The sequence below is a fragment of the Crocodylus siamensis genome, chromosome 4 (assembly GCF_052110815.1).
Source record: "Crocodylus siamensis isolate JL-2025a chromosome 4, ASM5211081v1, whole genome shotgun sequence".
Classification (NCBI taxonomy): Eukaryota; Metazoa; Chordata; order Crocodylia; family Crocodylidae; genus Crocodylus; species Crocodylus siamensis.
Genome location: NC_143398.1, coordinates 48,228,052 through 48,246,016, shown reverse-complemented (window position 1 = coordinate 48,246,016; position 17,965 = coordinate 48,228,052). Strand labels below are relative to the sequence as shown.

The 17,965-nt window shown below is 39.3% G+C and overlaps 1 protein-coding gene across 1 annotated transcript in view; it reads right to left on the bottom strand.

The window, feature by feature from the left end:
• Window positions 1-5,870, bottom strand: part of TFEC (transcription factor EC) — an 87,531-nt gene extending 81,661 nt beyond the window's left edge. The window contains exon 1 of the mRNA XM_090042241.1: window positions 5,830-5,870. The gene's annotated coding sequence lies outside the window, so the exon portion shown is untranslated. The remainder of the gene's footprint in view (window positions 1-5,829) is intronic.
• Between the last annotated feature and the right edge of the window lie 12,095 nt (window positions 5,871-17,965).

Below are 17,965 nucleotides of genomic sequence, written 5' to 3'. Positions count from 1 at the left end.
CACATTTTAAAATGTAAGTTGCTGTTACTGTGCAGTCCTTTTTGTTGTTTGAAAATAAATCCTTCAGTCAAAAGGACTTACAAATGTAAAAACATTGAGTCTAAAGGTATGCGCAGAAATTGCATTTAGATCAACCTAACTATAGTTAAGTCAATCTAAGTGTCAATCTCTACAGATATTTGAGGAGGTTAGATCAGGAAAAAAAATATCCAGACTGATCTACCTTAGTTCATCTACGGAAGTGAATTGGGATTGGGAATGGGTTAATGTGATCTACTGATTGTCTCTACATGTTCAGAGTACAGCCCTGGGGCTGAGAAAGCCCAGCTACTTACCCCAAACCCAAGGATGCCCTATTCCGACCCCCCACCACACTTTGACCAGGCTATTTTTAGCCCCCTGATCCTTCAACCCCCAGATGGACAACCCTACCCAGGGCTGTCCCAGGGGGGAGCGAATTGGGGTGACCACCTTCGGCGAAGCAGCCATGACCCCTCCTGCAGGGCCTGCCTAGTGCTTCACATCTGGCTGCTTGCCACCCCTCCCACCACTGGCTTCACATCCAGCTGCTCACCACCTCCCTCCCCCCGCCCAGCCGCCACCACCAGCTTCTTCATATCCAGAGCACATGGGATTGGGGTGGGGTGGGCTACTGCCCCAGGCTTGGCCCCACACAGGCTGATTTGCCCCGGGTCCCACACCCTGCTAGGGTAGTCTCTGACCCTACCCATGAACCTACCAATCTCCCCCACACAAACCCACCAGCCCCCACCCCAATCCTGCCAACCTTCCCATACACTCACTAGCCCACCCCCATCCCACCTGCCTCTGCACCCACCCCAAGCTACTTAGATTGGGTTCCCAGCACAGCTCCCAGCACTGCCAAATGTCTGCACAAGTGGGACCCAAACTATAAGCACAGGGCTTAAAGTAAGCCATGTGATCATAGAATGGGTCCCACAAATGTAAAGTTTAAAAAAAATGCAGGCTACTGGAGTCATTTTTACAAAGCTTATCTTTGATTTACATTAAAGATTGGAGCTCAAAAATAAAAAAGGAGCAAGACAATATGGTACAACTAATAGGGTGATACAAGCACACCAAGGTACCACAGTTAAATTATGGAACAAATTTAGAAGTCCTTAATCACAATGAACAGTGGCTTGTAAGGCACCTTATTGCTGATATTATTAAAGGGACTGACAACTGTGTTCCTTACAAGTGTTCAGTGGAGAGAAACCAGACACAGCTGTCTGCAGAAAGGAAAAGCCAGATTTTGATACCATTACTCACTTAATATCATTCATTTCCATGAATTGTCCCAATAGTGTCAAGGTGCCACCAACTGAAGTATAGGTAGCAAACCCTTCATGAAACCTTAAGATTTTACTACTCATATTAGGTATTTTTTGAACATGAAAAAAAAACTATTATCTGGTTTTAATTAAGTTAATTCAACTGAGACCTGTAACTACTTTATTTTGCTAGGTTTACCTGTAACTACTTTATTTTGCTAGGTTTTCACAATAAAAACAAAATAGCTGTATTAAAAAATATCCTTATTTGACTGCTGCAGCAATTGCAAATCTGCAACATAAAATACCAGAAGTAAGGGAAGTGTTTTATTCACAGATCTAGAATATTATAACAAAAAAATCACAACAAAAAATGTCTGTTGTAAAAGCTAGAATTCAGAGAACTTTGTAGACAACATGGGAAATGTGAAAGGGTGGCTTTTGCATTCTTACTTATCTTTGTTAAAACAAGATGAGCAACTAATCGACACCTGATCAAATCATGCAAGAAAGAATTGCATTATGGAAACTTACACATTTGGACATTATGAGTGAAACAGAAATTAGGTTGTGGGAGAAGCTTCAGAGAGAATTATGAGAATGTGTGTACTGGTTCTTTAAATTAATATCAGGAAGTCAGTGGGGAGGGGGTCTGGAAAAAAAGTTAAAAGAAAAAAACACTATGCAGTGGAGCAGAGAGAGAAAGTTGCTTTTGCAGAACAGTGTTTTCCTTAGTCTAATAAAATCCCCTGTTCAACATTAAAAAAAAAAAGACACAATACTGAATTCTTCATCGTTTTTCATGTGACAGATACTCAGGCTTGTTCACCCGAATCTCTTAAACTTTGGGAGCTGCAAAAAACAAAACAAAAAAACCCAAAACAAACCAAGATGTTAGCTCAAGGGACCATGGGTAAGCAGTGAAAAGAAGCATCAGTTCTTACTTTGGTCATATCTTTCTTTGGGGTAACTCAAAGAGCAATGAGTCTATTGTTTGAGATGCAAGGGAGATAATATTGTCTGCTGTTCTATTCAGTCACTTTCAGCAGGCCAAATCCAAGATGTTAATAAGAGATGAATTTCCTCATGGTGTTCAAGAAAAGCAGTGGCAGAAATATTACTCTGGATCTTACTGTGTTCAAGTTTGTGTTTCCTTACATCCTTTCCTTCTTTTCTCTTAATATCAGTAGCCAAGATTGCCTTCTCATTCCAAGTTATCAGCGAGAACAACTTTAGTTGCAAGAAACTATCTGTATTTCTGTCTGCCAGGAAGAAACTACAGGAGAAAAGCAGGGCATAATAGGCTTGACTCTAATCTCATTTACTCTGGTATAAATATGGAATTATCCTTAGTGAAGTCGGATGAAGAATCTCATCTAGTGGTGTAAAGCAAAATTTTTCACATACGAGAATTCATATGGAATTCCACAAAACTCTGGAACCTGTTTGTGAAAACATATATGTAACATAGTTGAATGTTTAGCTTGCTAAAGAATTGGTTTGCAATTTCACCACCAGATGGTGGTATCATTTATTATTGACCTCTGTGTGTACTGTCTTCCTGAACCAAGAAAGAGAAGAAACTAAATTATATCTTTGTGCACTACCTTTAAAACAACACAATTCCTACATATTTATTACTGAATACTATACCATTATAAACACAGATTAGGTGTAATAAAGTTCTGATACCATTACATGATAGATGGTCATGACTATGTTGTGCTTCATTTTTTAATGACATATACAACATGATCATGAATATTTTTAGCTTCTGTAAACAAAAAAGACTTCAAAAGTAATGGAAGACTCCCAAGCAAACATGATGGTCACATGGGAATGTGAAAACTTGTCCTTTTGAAATGGAAGTTGTTTTGGGGCAGATATAGGCTGTCCTGCATGTTTATAATGCACCTACCACAAGGGAGGCATTCACTGTCATTATGTATATGGTTGTTAGTAGAACAAAATATAAAACAACCACCACCATCACCAATTTTCAACACTGTCAAATGATAGTGCTGAGTAAACTGTTCCTTAGCAAGGAAATTGGCTGTTTGATCAAGAATCCTTAACAGCAGCAGTAAGGATTGTTGGTGATACATCTCAAAATTGATCTTTCCTTACATAAATATCCAAACCAATACAATACAAAATGTTTTTAGCCTGCCTTCAGCATGTTGCATTCTTGGATTCTACTTTCTTTTACTAATCCATAGAAAGTATTGTAAAGGATTATGGGCAAAGTAAGCATTTTGCAGCCAGATCCTGATCTGGTGTTAATTGGCAGTGTACCCATGACATGAGTAGAGCTACAACAGTTTACATCAGCTCAGGATCTGGTCCATGAAGTTCATCTTCACAGTACAGGAGCAAACTGGAATAGCTAATATAGTTAAGTGATATTTCCATCAAAATACTAGTGGACAACCACAGGTACTGGGATGGAGCAGAAAAAGAAAATAGCATATAATAATTATGAGCAGTCAACAGGCAAATGTAACAGTTGCCAAACAGTTTCTATTCCCAGTGTTTTATGGCTATGAATGACAAAGATGTGGACTCTATTCTCTCCAGCATATTTCTGATACCTTACTGAAGTTCTAAATGTTACTGGAATAAAATTATTCTCTTGATCACTCAACTTTTCTCATTAGCTCATGCAACACATTTATTTACTATTAAGTATCATTGTTTCATAGTATAGAAATAAATTGGGTCCTTATATTCTTCTTTGTGTGTTATTAACATTATTCATTGCATGTTACACAAAATTGTGTTGATTTTTTCTTGGCATTACAATTCTAGAGCATCATATTTATACTGCGGATACATGAAAAGTAGCATTCGAGTGAAGGAGTTAAGTAACCCTTAATTTGACCATTTCTAAAATTGGTTTGTCTTATTACTTGTTAATGCCTACAGTCAAATAAAGATCTTCAACACTAATAAAAGTACCCATTGTGGGAGCAGAAGTTGCAAGTTAAACTTACATAACCTGCTGCTTCATAAGAGTTCATTCATTGTGTGTGCATCTGTCCTAAAGTTGTACTTTTCTGGTCAGAACCTGAAAAAAGGTAGCATTCATACTTATGCCAATCTGAATATCCTGTATTTAAGTGCATTTAAGTGACCAGGAGCTCAAAATGTAGGAAGAAAAATTTTGGTGGTAGAACTGTAAACACCACAAAACTCATTTTTGCTATATTCCACTTTTACTAGAAATCCCACTAGAATAGTATAAATCGGTACTCTTCATAGTAAACTAAGCGAATTATTTTGACATACAACATATATTTTCACAAATCTTAATTGATTACATGTCCAGTTTAGTGGCCACTCAATTAGCTAAGAAAAAAATATATCTTTTAGAATCTTCCTAATGTGCAACACATCAAACTTTCAGTTCCGTCTCCAATGCAAAAAACCATTTGAAAACAGAACTACCTTTTTTTAGCTTATTGAGTTCCACAAGCATCATAAAACAGATTTAAAAGGCAAACTGACCTCAAAATAGCATTTGGTTTTGTGATTTTACTTCAAATCATTTATGTCCAGAGCTAGGCATGATGTACCTTTACTTACGTGAATATACTCTATACAGAGGACAATGGTGTGAGAAAGCACAACTCCACAACAGTAAGGAACTGCAGGACTAGGTGCTATTATTAGCATATGGACATTTCCCTATCAATCTCAAAGGTAGTTTTCTTGATTGTCAATTTACAATTCATCAGCTTTCAGTCATTATATCTACTTATATAAGAATATTTCAATCAGCCAAAAAGGAAATAAAAATACCAATCCCACTGCCTTTAAGCAGATGAAACTCCCATTTAATTTTAAGAGTAATTTTATGTCAATAAGGAATTAAGTATTATTATGCATAACTTATTATTAGGCATATTAATTCTAAGGCATACAGAACAGTATAAGGCAACTTACTACATCTTCAAATACAGTAGTCCTGATGGGAAAAAACCATGTACAAGCTATAAATATAGAATTGCACAGAAAATAATTTCCAGTTATTTACCTCAGTGAAAAGGGCTTGTTTCTAAATATAATTAAAGAAAAAAGCAGACAGATCCAGCTTTAAAAAAAAAAAAAGAAACTACATTATGAAATCATGCACAGGCTCTTCCTAGAGTAGTATAATTTAACTGTTATGAGGTAAAACAAACGTTTAAAATTAAATCATCATGAAAAAAGAAACACACTGTTAATAGGTCTGTGGATACTTATGCCTTTGGTCTGACTTCTATTTTACTTTTTAGTTGTTATATCTGGTGTGACAATAAAGGAATGTCACAAGTTGTCACAGCAAACAAAGAATTCAGTGTAAAACGGTAAAATTGCTGAATGAGTTAGCAGCAGTATTAGTAAGCCACAGTATGGAAAACAATGCATCCAATTTGATAACAGATAAACTGTGATTAAGTTATACATGCAATATAGAGCAAGAATTGATTAGATTGCTTTTCATCACTATGGTAAAGTGCAGAAATATTGACTTGCCAGCGTAGTTACCTACCAGTAGTGACTGGATTTCTATCAGTTTTATCACCTCTACAAAGCAGCACCAACTCTCACATTCCAGTTACCAGAACACAAGCAGCTTACTAGGGAGAAGAGAAGACCATAAAGTATCTGACCATAAATAATATATAGTATGGTTTGTGCAAATCCAGTTAGTTGACGGAAGAGAAAAGAGAAGTGGTGCATTAGGGTATTTCCTGAATACTAGCTGGAATTTCAGTTAAAAAGAAGAAATGAAACAGCACTTTTAAGGGAAAAAAAGCCCGTCTGTGTCTTTGGTGTATTATTAACTGAAGAATCAATGCTGCAGTGAACCTACAGGATAATGGTATGGTCATGTTAGTGGTTTCCTTTAATCACTTTATTGCTCTGTCACCACTATTTCCTTGCAAAGAGAACAAGGAGAAACACCTGGATAGGATTCAGTATTCATATTAGTACAATATATTATTATTCTTGTCTAGAATGGATCAGCTTCTTCTGCATTAAGATTAACAGTCCCTCAAGCATTAGAAACATCCTCAACCCAGTTCAGTGTACACTTCACTGTTCTTAAGTAATTTGCTCCTCCATAATTGATTACATTAATTTTCCTTTTATATATCTATTATTATTATTATATATTACATAATACTATCTCTTTCTATATATATATTATATATATAAAGAAAATATTACTAGGGAGAGTAGATACTTGCCAGAATGTATGATGCATAACTGTGAGGAGAACTGGCCCCAGATTTTAATAGGTACCATTCTTTGTTCTGCTGATTTTTCCCCTCCTTATTTTTCTACTGTAGATTCCTCTGTCCTAGTTGTATTTGTACAATATGCACAAATCCTCCAAATATAGCACAACACTACCCTTCCCATAGACATGCCACTAATTTGAAGTGCAAAATTTCCATTGTCACCCCCAAATCTGAATTTCCAGTGTAAGAATTCAGTATGTCACATTAATGCTCCAGTTTTCAGCCCAGCTAAATTTTACCCACATTTTCAATTCCTGAAGCAAGACTTTCATGTTAACTACTAAAGTTTCATTTTCATTTCCAAAGGTTCAGTTCACATTACTGTAGATTTTTCTGTCTTCAAAAACATTTTAGTGCAGTTGAGTTGACAGTTATGTTTGACAAGGCAAGTGAATAGAGCACGTTGAACTCTCTCACCAAAACACTTCACCTTCTGCCTGAGGAAGGTCTTCATAAACCCTGAATAGAAGAAATGTGTAGAAATATCAATGGAGAGTACCTGAGTCACCTTTGATTTGCAGATGATATTATCATATTTGCTGGAAAGCTTTGAAGCAATGATCAGAAATTTCAGTATGGAGGAGTAGGAAATGTTGACTCATGATGAATATACAGAAGACCAGAATCACGTTTGACAATTCCAACAGAAGAAAAGAATATGGAGAAAAATAACTAGAATCTGGAACCATGGACATTAGTTAATCCAACCTAAAGAGATGAGATGAAAAGAGGCTCAATAAAGACCTTCTGGAGGACCAAAAATCATGAGCATTAAATTCCATCTTTACTTGTAAACGTATTTTTAGATATCTTTGTACTATTAGCCAGGATATTTTTAAAATAAAACCAAAAGGTATTTAACCAAGAAAACACAGGGGATGAAACTGGAAAGTGAAACGGGGATAATGTATGTTTGCTTTCACAATGAAAACCAAATAATAAGCAAAATCAGCTTATAGGAACTACGTAAGCTGTAAAGAAAGAAATATTGCAATGAAGGCAGCAATGCTGGAAGACAGAAGTTATCTATATTTCTTCTCTCTATCATGAGAGTGAAGAGTGTGGATTGCCTGGGATAGGTCAGGTGCCAGTAGCAAGAAAAGTAGAAAGACATGTTAAGAATCCATAACCAGATTTGGCAAAAGGGAAAAAGTGATGATAACTGGAAGTCTTGTATGGGAGTTATTTTAATATGGGACAAATCCAACTTTGTTTTCGTACCAAAATAAATAAATAAATCACACAAGCAACTGAAAGAGTTTATTAATTGCACACTGAAATTCACCGCTTGTGCAATTTCTATGTTCAGCTCACAGTGTTATTTGCAGAAAATATTGCGTCCAGCACAAGTATTTAAGCTGGTTTAGTTGGAATGAAATGACTAGCATAAGAAAGGTCTTACAAAGCTATTAAAAGAATGATGCTGAAGTCAGTGAGGATTTTGACCACCTCATGGCTTAACCACAGCCTTTTTGCTGTGGTTAGTAATCTTCTGGTGATCAGTTTCAGGTAGTCAACAGAAAGACAAATGAAGAATTTGAAGCTCCCTTTGACTGTCATCTCAGAGGCAAATCTTTCTGTGCCCTCTAGCATGAGCAGAGGACCCTGCCTGCAGTTTTATTATGTGAGAGGTATAGAAGTGGCATACTAAAACACCAACCAAACCCCTTGTGTAGTATAGAACTGCTCAGTAGTAGGCCCAATGAATGTCATGATGCCAGAGAGTCCTGGAGGTGGGCTTAGAGAGGAGCTGTCAGGTCTAAGTGCACTGACCATACTTTGGTTGGTGAAGGACAAAAGAATCCCTACAGATACTGCAGCTACAGAGTAGATCCATAACATGCAGAGAAGTGCCTCTTGTTCCAGTAGAACACAACTGTGCATTGGTATTAGGATTAGATGTTGGCATGAGACCCATATTATAAGAAAGATCAAGAGTGGCTATTACTATCACTAACTTATGTTTTAGGCCTGTTACCCAGATAAAACTAATCTAATGCACTCTTTCCTACACCCCTTAGCCCTGTGTATGAAGGCAGTAAGGGTTGTAGAATATGGCTGCTCCCTTATCCTTTGGGTAAGAGGTCTACCACTGAAAACATCCCACTTATTTCACTGGCTAGTGAAAGTCAAAATCTTCACACGGTAAGGAAAAGTCCTTAGAATCTAGGGTCCAGAACTTTCAATTGCCTGGAGGATGAGCAGGAGAGGAAGCCAGGGGAACATGATCTGCATTCAGAGGGTCAAAGCAGAGACCTGCATATGAAGAAGATGACCATTTATGGTTTACTCAATAACCAATATGGGAGTTGAACAATAAATCTTTTAGACTTACTTCAAAATCTCAACCTAAAATGATATTGTATAATAGTATGTTTGTTTTAATCTTATTCTCAAATAAATCAATAAGGAATTTGACTAACCCAATGATGCACAAATGCATGAATTATAAAATGGAAGTTCTTGATTTAATTCTGCATTCTTCGGTGACTAGACTAGGCTGCAGCTCTGTATTGTCTTCAGAAATAGTGTAAGAATTACTTACAGTAATATGTCATGCCGTTCCTAAGGAAAAAATCCTTTTTACAACACTTACTGGTAAAGTCCTGCTTAATTCAACATGACTGGAATTCAGGAGGTGTGTGCATCTTCAATCCTTGACTGTCACATATTTCTTGTGCAATTTTGGGTAAGTCGCTTAGGGTGAAGTTATGTTACACTTAGGCCATACTAAATCTGTGACATGCTAAACCATGATGAAGTTAGAATGGTCTATGAGCAGTTGTATGTTAAGAGTTAATACCGTGTCTTGCTTGCATAGCTCTGACTTACTACTAGAGGGGTGGCAAGCAGTGGTGTTGCTAGGATCCAGGACAACCAGGTTTTATCTCTGCTCTCGGAAAAGGGTGGACGGAGGCTCGGAGCAGTGCATCTTGGGATGCTGGAGGACTGCAAACTGCTCATTTTCCCTCTTAACATGAGCTAGGTCAGGGGTGGGCAAAATGCGGCCCAGGGGCCAGATGCAACCTGCTAGGCCATTCTATCTGGCCCGCAGGGCCCCTAAAAAAATTTAGAAAATTAATATTTATCTGCATCGGGCTGCCTGTCATGCACCTCTCAATGACTTGCCAAAACTCAGTAAGTGGCCCTCTGCCCAAAATAATTGCCTGCCCCTGAGCTAGGTAGTGTGGCCCTCACCCAAAGTAGTAAAATTGAGGTGTTCAGAGGGCACTTGGCATAAAGAGCTTTAATGTGCAGAAGCTTGTGTTTTAAGTACCCTTAGCATGGTCTGAGTATAACATGTAACTTCACCCTAACTCTTTCTGGGCATTTATAGGTGTGCTCTGGGAGGTGAGGGGGGAGGAGGCTTTAATTAGCAAGCTGATCTAATTAAAAGTGCCCAAGTGTCATGTGTAACAGTGTCCCCATGCTGAAAAATTACAGCAGGGTGCTGCGAACTAAAGCTTATTGAACAAGTTTTAGTTTAAAGCATGCCACCACCATTTTTCAGTGTGGGGACACTGATGCACGTGATGCTGGAAGCTGCTGGAGCATGTTAATTTCTGTGCTCCAGCACACCGAATTAATCGAATCTGCTTCAATGTGCTGGATTTACAGCACATCAGAGCAGTCTTGCTCCACATCTATAGGAGCCATCTATGCCTCAGGTTCCCATCTGTTAAATGGAAATAATAATAATAATAAAATTCCCTTTTTTCAACATTTTTTAAAATCTATTCAGATTGCAAATTCATTGGAGCAGCAAACTGTGGTTTTGCAGAGTTCAGAGCTTGATCTTCATCTGCAGACATTCCAACAGTAATCCCTAATGATAAAATAGTTATTTCCTGATATTTTTACTTACAAACATTAAAATGGTCTAATAAGTTTTTTTTCCCCCCTCAAGATAAAAATACTGTTTGGAGGCTAATATATGCCATGCCAATATTGAGTTTAGCCTCAATTTTAACAATAAATCAATCCTTAATTATAGTTTGAGAAGAAGATATAGATTTATAGAAGACCAGATCAAGAAACAAACTCTTAACTCACAAGCAATAAAGGTCTGTTTTTTCAGACACCTAGACATAATTTTCATACATATTACTGGGAGGTAGATGCAGCACTATAAGAAAATACATTGACAATGTTAATGTTTAATTTGGTATTAATGATACATTTTTGCCATATACACAGTGTAAACAGCCACATGGGACATTTTCTTGATCTATGAGAGCTTAACAAAAACACATAAAAGTCTATATTACCTGGGTTTTGTCCTTTTATTGATAAAATGTTGTTTCTACCCATAACTAGAAATGTCTTCCCTGCTCATGTTTATGCAAAACAGAATTTTTGGCAGAGAGAGAAAAAAAAGAAGAGAGATTCTGTAACATCAGAAGGAAACATCAAAGGACTAGTGGCAGCATCTTAAGGCTTTTATCAAAGTAGTGAGGGAATGCATTAAAGCAACAATATATGTAGCTTAAATATGATAGGACTATCAAACTCAACAGTATGTTTGATGAGTATAGATGGGGACAAGATTTACATGATTTTTTTGTTTTAAAAGACAGATGCAAAGTGTGGCCTTCCTTGCAAAACTCAGAAAAATTTTAAAATGAGACTTACACCTCAGATGACGTAAATCAGCGCGGCTGTATTGAAATCAAATGAGCTAGGTGGATTATGCCAGCTGAGAAGCCAGCCCTTTATTTTTCAAAAGCTTGGGATTCTCCGGATGCAGAATACAGGACTCTTTATTACCCTAGGCACTTAGGGCTAATAAATCCCTGTCTTACATCTTCTCCTTCCACCTGTGCACCCACACGATACAGAAAATTAAAATCTTGTCCTTATTAACAATGGTTACAGATGTGTTGTACTTCAGAGCAAGTCTCCATTCAAACTAGGGCTGGTTTTAGCACTTGGAACAGGCCTGAAGAACAATCTTTTGTCAAACACAAAATATAATTGAATCTTTCTCAAGAATCTCAAAAACATCACCAGTTTACATTAGGAATGTTTAATTTATTTTTTGTTATCCGTCCCTGAAACATATTAAAAAATCAGGCACCACATGCAACACTATGGCTATGGACAGAAATTACACGTAAACCAGTATAAATGATTGGAAACCAGTTTAAACCTGTAACAGAACAGAATTTCAGTGCACATGGACCAGTTTCAAAATGGCCAAACCCAGTTTAAAATAGACCTGGATGGATGCAATATCAGACTTAACTAATTTAAGTTAAACCAGTCTACTGAACTTCTGTTTCAGATCACTCCCTGACTTAAGCTAGGTCCAATTCCCTTGCATCCCAGCATGCCTTGTGCCTCTCCCAACCCTACCTTGCAGGGCGAGCAGGCTAGCCTCAGCCTCAGTGTCTGTTCCAGGCAAGCCAGGCCAGCCCCGCTGAGGCAGCAAAGCTGCTGCTTCCTAGCCTGCATCCTGCCTGTCCCTGTCATCTTGGAGGGGTAGGAGGGGAAAGGGGGACTCTGGGTTGGCCAGGGGAAACACCCTGAGGTGCCCCCCCCATGTGGGCAGCCCTCCAACTGCAGGGATGGGGGAGTGCTTCCCCCCTCCCACCTGCAGAGGTGGGCTGAGCATCAGCCAAACTGTGTGGGTGAGTGGGAGAGGAGGAAATCCCCCAGATTCCCACAGCAGGGGAGGAGACCAGGGCTTGGGGGATCCCAAGAGTTCCAGGGGAAACCCCCTGAGGCAAACCTTGGGCTCCCCCTCATGGGCAGACCCTGGGCTATAGGGGCTTGCACCTGGATGGGGGTCCTCCCACCCCCCATAGGGAGACAGCAGGGGCTGGGGGGGGTGCTAGGTAACCAGTTAGGCTGGGTTCAGTTTGGTTGGCTGGGCTTAGCAATGCTTGGCAGTCTGGGAGGCGTGCTGTAGCGGCCTCCACTTTCTAGCTCGGGTCAGTGCAGGCATCTGGCTGCCTTTCCCAACTGCAAAGGGAATGCCAGTTCAGTCTGTGCAGCTCAGAGAACTTGAGAAGATTGAATTGTTTCTGCCTTGGGCTTTTTGACTTTCTGTACTTGGCCTATGTGAAGGGCTACACATAAAATACACACAATCTCATAAGAAGTATATGCTTGAGAGAGTAATGATATCTTCTGCTGCAAAAATGAAGCCTAAATACTTGACCCTTACAAACTGAAGGCCTGTATAATATGGCTGAATAAAAGCATAGATAGAATCATGTATCAAAGAGAGGCATGACTTCTTCCCTTTTCCCAGGAGGTAGCAGCTAGCTAGTGATTCCAACAAGATTTGAACCTACAGACTATGACTTCCTGGTCCAGCTCTTCTAATTGTCATTAATATTTTTCTACTCTTTACTACCATTATCCTGAGCCAAGTTTTCATATATTGTGAGGTAATTATCATTCACCAGTTCCATAACTGAAGTAACTGAGAGTCTGTATAAAATCACTTCAAATTGAAGTGAAGATTAAAACCAGGTCTATAATATACACAAGCCAAACCTCAGCAACTTAGTGGCACTGAATTTCAAAAGGGGCATGAAATATTAAACTCTTAACCTAATGGCACCTACCCTAACCTGGCTTCATGGGCTGGATGACGGTACAGGGGCAGTCCACAGGGCAGATCCTGTGTGAAGTCTGTGCAGGGAGGGGAGGGGGGCATCAGTCCATGGATCCAGTTCTACACTGGCTTAATCTGGCTGCATGCCCCCATCCCCCCCAGCAGGGCACATACAGACACTCTCACCTCCACTGCATGAGATACCCTAACTTCATCTCGTTCCCTGGCTGCAAGCTCCACTGCTGCACTGCACCATGCTATGTAGGCATTCCAGGTCAAGGGGTCTCCTTGTACTGCAGGCCATACTTCCCCACCCTGGCCCCGGAGCAAAAACAGGAAGTGGAAGTCAGAAGGAGGGAGAGCCCAGAGCCTTGCCTATTGCTGCACTTGACACAATGGGGGAAGCAGCAGCAGCAGCTGGGTCAGAATGCAGGGGCAGCAACTTAACCCCTCACAGGCCACATGCCAGATGGGCCACCAGATGATCACTCTTTTATATTCAGAAATTCTGCATCAAACCTTTCCAAATGACTCCAACAGAATTTTTAGTACATTCACATTATTCTTCCAGAATAAGTAACTGACGAAAAGAATTCTGATGCCCAGGATTCAACAAGTTTCCAAGATTCTTGTGTAACTAAAAAATGCGTGCAAGTTGTGCATGTGCATAGTATTTTGAGAAAAGGGGTACAGATAGTATGGTATATTATTACATGCAACACAACACATTTTTCTCTAATTAAAAAGAAACTGGAAGCTTTACTAATAACCTAGGACTACAGTGTTCAGTTTAAGATTGAAGCAAAAGCAAGTTTAAGTTTATAGGAATGTGCATTAGTTTGCTATATCATACATCATGTATAAAAACAAAACAAACTAGACAGAAAGTAATCAAAGTATGTTGATTTAAAAAATAATCATTAGAATTAAATGCACATCTCTTGTTCAGATTCATGAAACAAAATCTAGCCTTCTTGAGTGGCTTGACAGTGTATCTAATACTTCACTGGAAGTTATTTCCACAACTGAATTAACATTCACCTGAGTTGACATTTCCACACATTTTCAGCTCGAGTTAAAAACAGCCCATAGCACTGTGAAATAGGAGCTACATTACCAGAAGCAGGTAAGAGACAGCAGAACTGTAGAAGAAATTAAGTAGATTATAATGAGCAATGAAGTCAACTGACTCCCCCATTGTTGAATAGGAATTCTGCTGCCATTGCCAGGCAGTTGGTTTTAAAATGTAGGTGAGCCACGACATTTTACTGCACTACTGTACCCCTCTGGATCCGCCCCTAGTGTTATGTCATCTTACAGAGGTATATCTACACAATAGGCAATAGAATGCACACTCCCTCCTAGAGCTGTAGATATGAAGGTTGGGGGTTGATATCTTATTGATAACTTGCACGGACATGAAAACAAAACATGTCTGTATAAGAACTGGTGGAAGGACTCCAAACCCATCATTAGGATGAAAGGACTGCGTTTCTAGTTATAGAACAAAATATCTCATTTAGAAGTCAATTTGAATTTTTGATTTGCTGTTGCATTTTATTACTCGAATTTGGGTAATGGAAACTCTCCCTTTCATTTAATGTGAACAAGGAAGTGTCCAGGAAATGGCACACCCTTTTTTAAGCACATTCTCAAAAGATCAGAAAGTGTCATACTTCAGGGTGTAATACTAATGTTTGATGAAGACTTGGAGCATTGCTGATGAGCTAAAACAGGCTTTTCTCTGCAGACCACCAGTTTAAATACTGCCCAGCTCAGCAGATCAAAAGCTCTTCACATCAAATGGATTCCTGATAGCCCTTCATAGGAAATGAGTTTGGCACATCTCCAATTCCAGCTGCCATGCTGTACACTCACCACCGCACCTTACACTAGATTTCACAGTCTTCAGGATAGAACTGCTGTTTACTGCTACTATTATTATTGATATGTACTGCCATCAGCCTTTTCAGACTCAAGGCACTCCTTAGAGAATGCCAGTTCTCTATGTATGGAAAAATAGTAGAGCAATTCTGCTGTTTCAAAGAACCCAGAAAGACTCCAACAGGTCACAATGTTTCTGACACTATGGATTCCTTTTTGAAATCTCTGGGCCTATCTTGTTAATCATGAGTAAATGCGTGCACACCTAACAATGATAATACTGCAAAGCAACCTGTGGCACCCTTAAAAGGAACTTGTAACACCCCATAATATCACAGCACCCTAGTGGAAAATTACTGCTAGACAACGTATAAATTATGAACAAAACAATAATTGCTGCTACAGAGTGCTTGTACAGCTATAGAAGATTCTCTGTACACCTCACTGGGAGCACTACAGTTATTCAATTACTGGGGCTTACCTCTACCATCCTTATACAATACAGTGGTTTTGTGATAAGGATACACATCCCAGGACGTGTATCAAAGGACTAATTAATAGGAGCTAACACATTTCATTTGTGAAACTACAGCAGGTTTCTAAACCTATGTCTCCAGATTTGAAAGTCTGCTGTAAGCTATAGTAACATCTGGTTCACCGTCATAGGAAGCTAAGAAAAAAATCACTTTTATATACCTTTGTCGATTATTATGGATCCAGTACTAATATTATTACTTTAACAAACTTACTGAAAGGCTATAAATATATCCAAGTACTTTAAACAAACTAGTTCATATGTCCATCTTACTGCTCTTTTTGAACAGGGGCTGAAGGAGCATCTTCAGTTGCACAATAGGAACTGGTGCTTTTGGGAGCTCAGCTGTTGTAAAACATAGAGCACAGTGACTGATAACCATGCTTTCTATCTAGCCTTGGATGGATTGCAGTGTGGACATTCATCACAACATCCCCCCTCACCCCTCTTCATCAGCGTACATTCAATGATAATCTCTGCACACCACTCCCAACTCTCTACATAATTTTAACATATATTTCGAACTTGCCTGGAGAAAAGCAGTCATCCCTTATGTTCCCAAAACCAAAGAGAATAGGTCTTTGGATAAATAAATAGACCCAGATGCACAAAAGGATATAAGTGTCACAGTGCTTTCAGGCACCTAGGGCCACATGCAATTAGTACAGCCTAAAAGTTAGGTACCTGGTTCCAGAAGTAGAATTTATTAATCCAAGTTAGCCACCTAGGCTGCCTATTCATGTGCTCACAGGTGGGGAGGGAGTGGGTTTAATTAGAGTAGTTTCTGTGAAGCTGCTGTAATTAAAACGTCACAGTGTCATGTGCGTTAAGCCCCCATGCATTTTAAAATGGCTGTGGGACACTTTGAATGAAGTTTCGATAAAGTGCCCTGCACCCATTTTTAAATGTGTGGGGGCTTAATACATGTGATGCCATGGCTGATGCTGCAGCATTCCAGTTAAAACATGGGGCAAACTCAATTAATAGTCTGCTCCAATACGTTCTAATAGAATGCATCAGAGCTCATGTATAGGCAGCCCTAATTTCCCTACAGTTTTAATCAAACACCTGTTAGGATTCACAACGTTTATCACACTACAGACATACACCAAAATACGCTACTAGGAAATGTTCCCAGACTTAGATGATCCTGTGAAATTGGAGATTCCCACTCCAAATCCCTAAGCAGATATAAGTGTGTAAGTCATCCCTTTGTGTTTAGGCAACCAGTATTAAAACACTGGGAGCAGTTCTGTTACCACCCATCTTATATATAATAGTCTATGCTTAAAATATTTGACTTTGAAATGGGAAACCTAGGACCTAGTCCATCATACCCAAAAGGATTTCAGATTTACACTTCACTGAGGGGTACCCAAATAACCCAGGAACTGGCAAAGCTGAAGGGGCAATTTCCACCCTACCAGCTGAAGCCGAGCTATTACATGGCCAAGGGTGCAGAAGTGGTAGAACCAGAAGAACTAAAAAGAGAGTGACTGAAATCCACTGATGATAGGGTTCTCTTGTGTCTGTTTGTGCATTTTATATAACTCAATACAAGATATTAGAAGTCCCAGACAGTGCCCTCCCTCCATTTCTTCTTTGCCAATAGCCTGGTGATCATCTCCTCGAAGACATTCTTAAAGTAGCTCTCTATCATTTATTTTGGGTACCAGAAGCAATTTGGTCAACTTAGTACAGCACTCTACCAGGGATAAGATGCTTTGCTTTTTAGCCCAGGTGGAGCAGTGAATTAATGCAGCTATAGCTGTTCCCAGTACCTGAACTCAAATATCTGTGTACAGTGTAGAGAGGTCATCAGTTTTAGATCCCTCCATTGCAAGGGTGGAATTCAAAGTAATACCTGATACCTGCCTATAGCTTCCAGGTTATAGGATATTTGGGCATTGGGAGGCAGGGGGAACATGCTCAACTACTAGTCATAACTGGTGCTGTTTGCAAGTGCTCATGGTGGTGGTTTAGATGTCCTGGTGGGGGGTATGGTTTTGAATCCCCTAAGGCACAGGAGAAAATAAGAGTAGAGTAGTACACATCTTGGGTGACTATTCTAGCACTGAGCTAATTTATGTGGTAGAATGGAAATGTCATTGTCGTCTTAAAGCAATGACGGCTGCTGTTGCATTTTGTCTGGAGCCCAGTTCAGTATACATGTTCTAAGAATTCCTATCAGATAAAACCCTCAGGCAACTCAGGTGGAAGAAACTGTGTTTATGGATCCTGTTTGCAGATCCTGGTGGGGCTGATCAGCTCCTCTGAGACTGCATTTTTAGACATGTGCACAAGCAGAAGTGTAGCTGTTTAGGGAACTTTAAGGTTGAAAACTATGATGCCTATAGACTTCCAGGGTCAGGTAGCATTTGAGCTGGAATTTTGA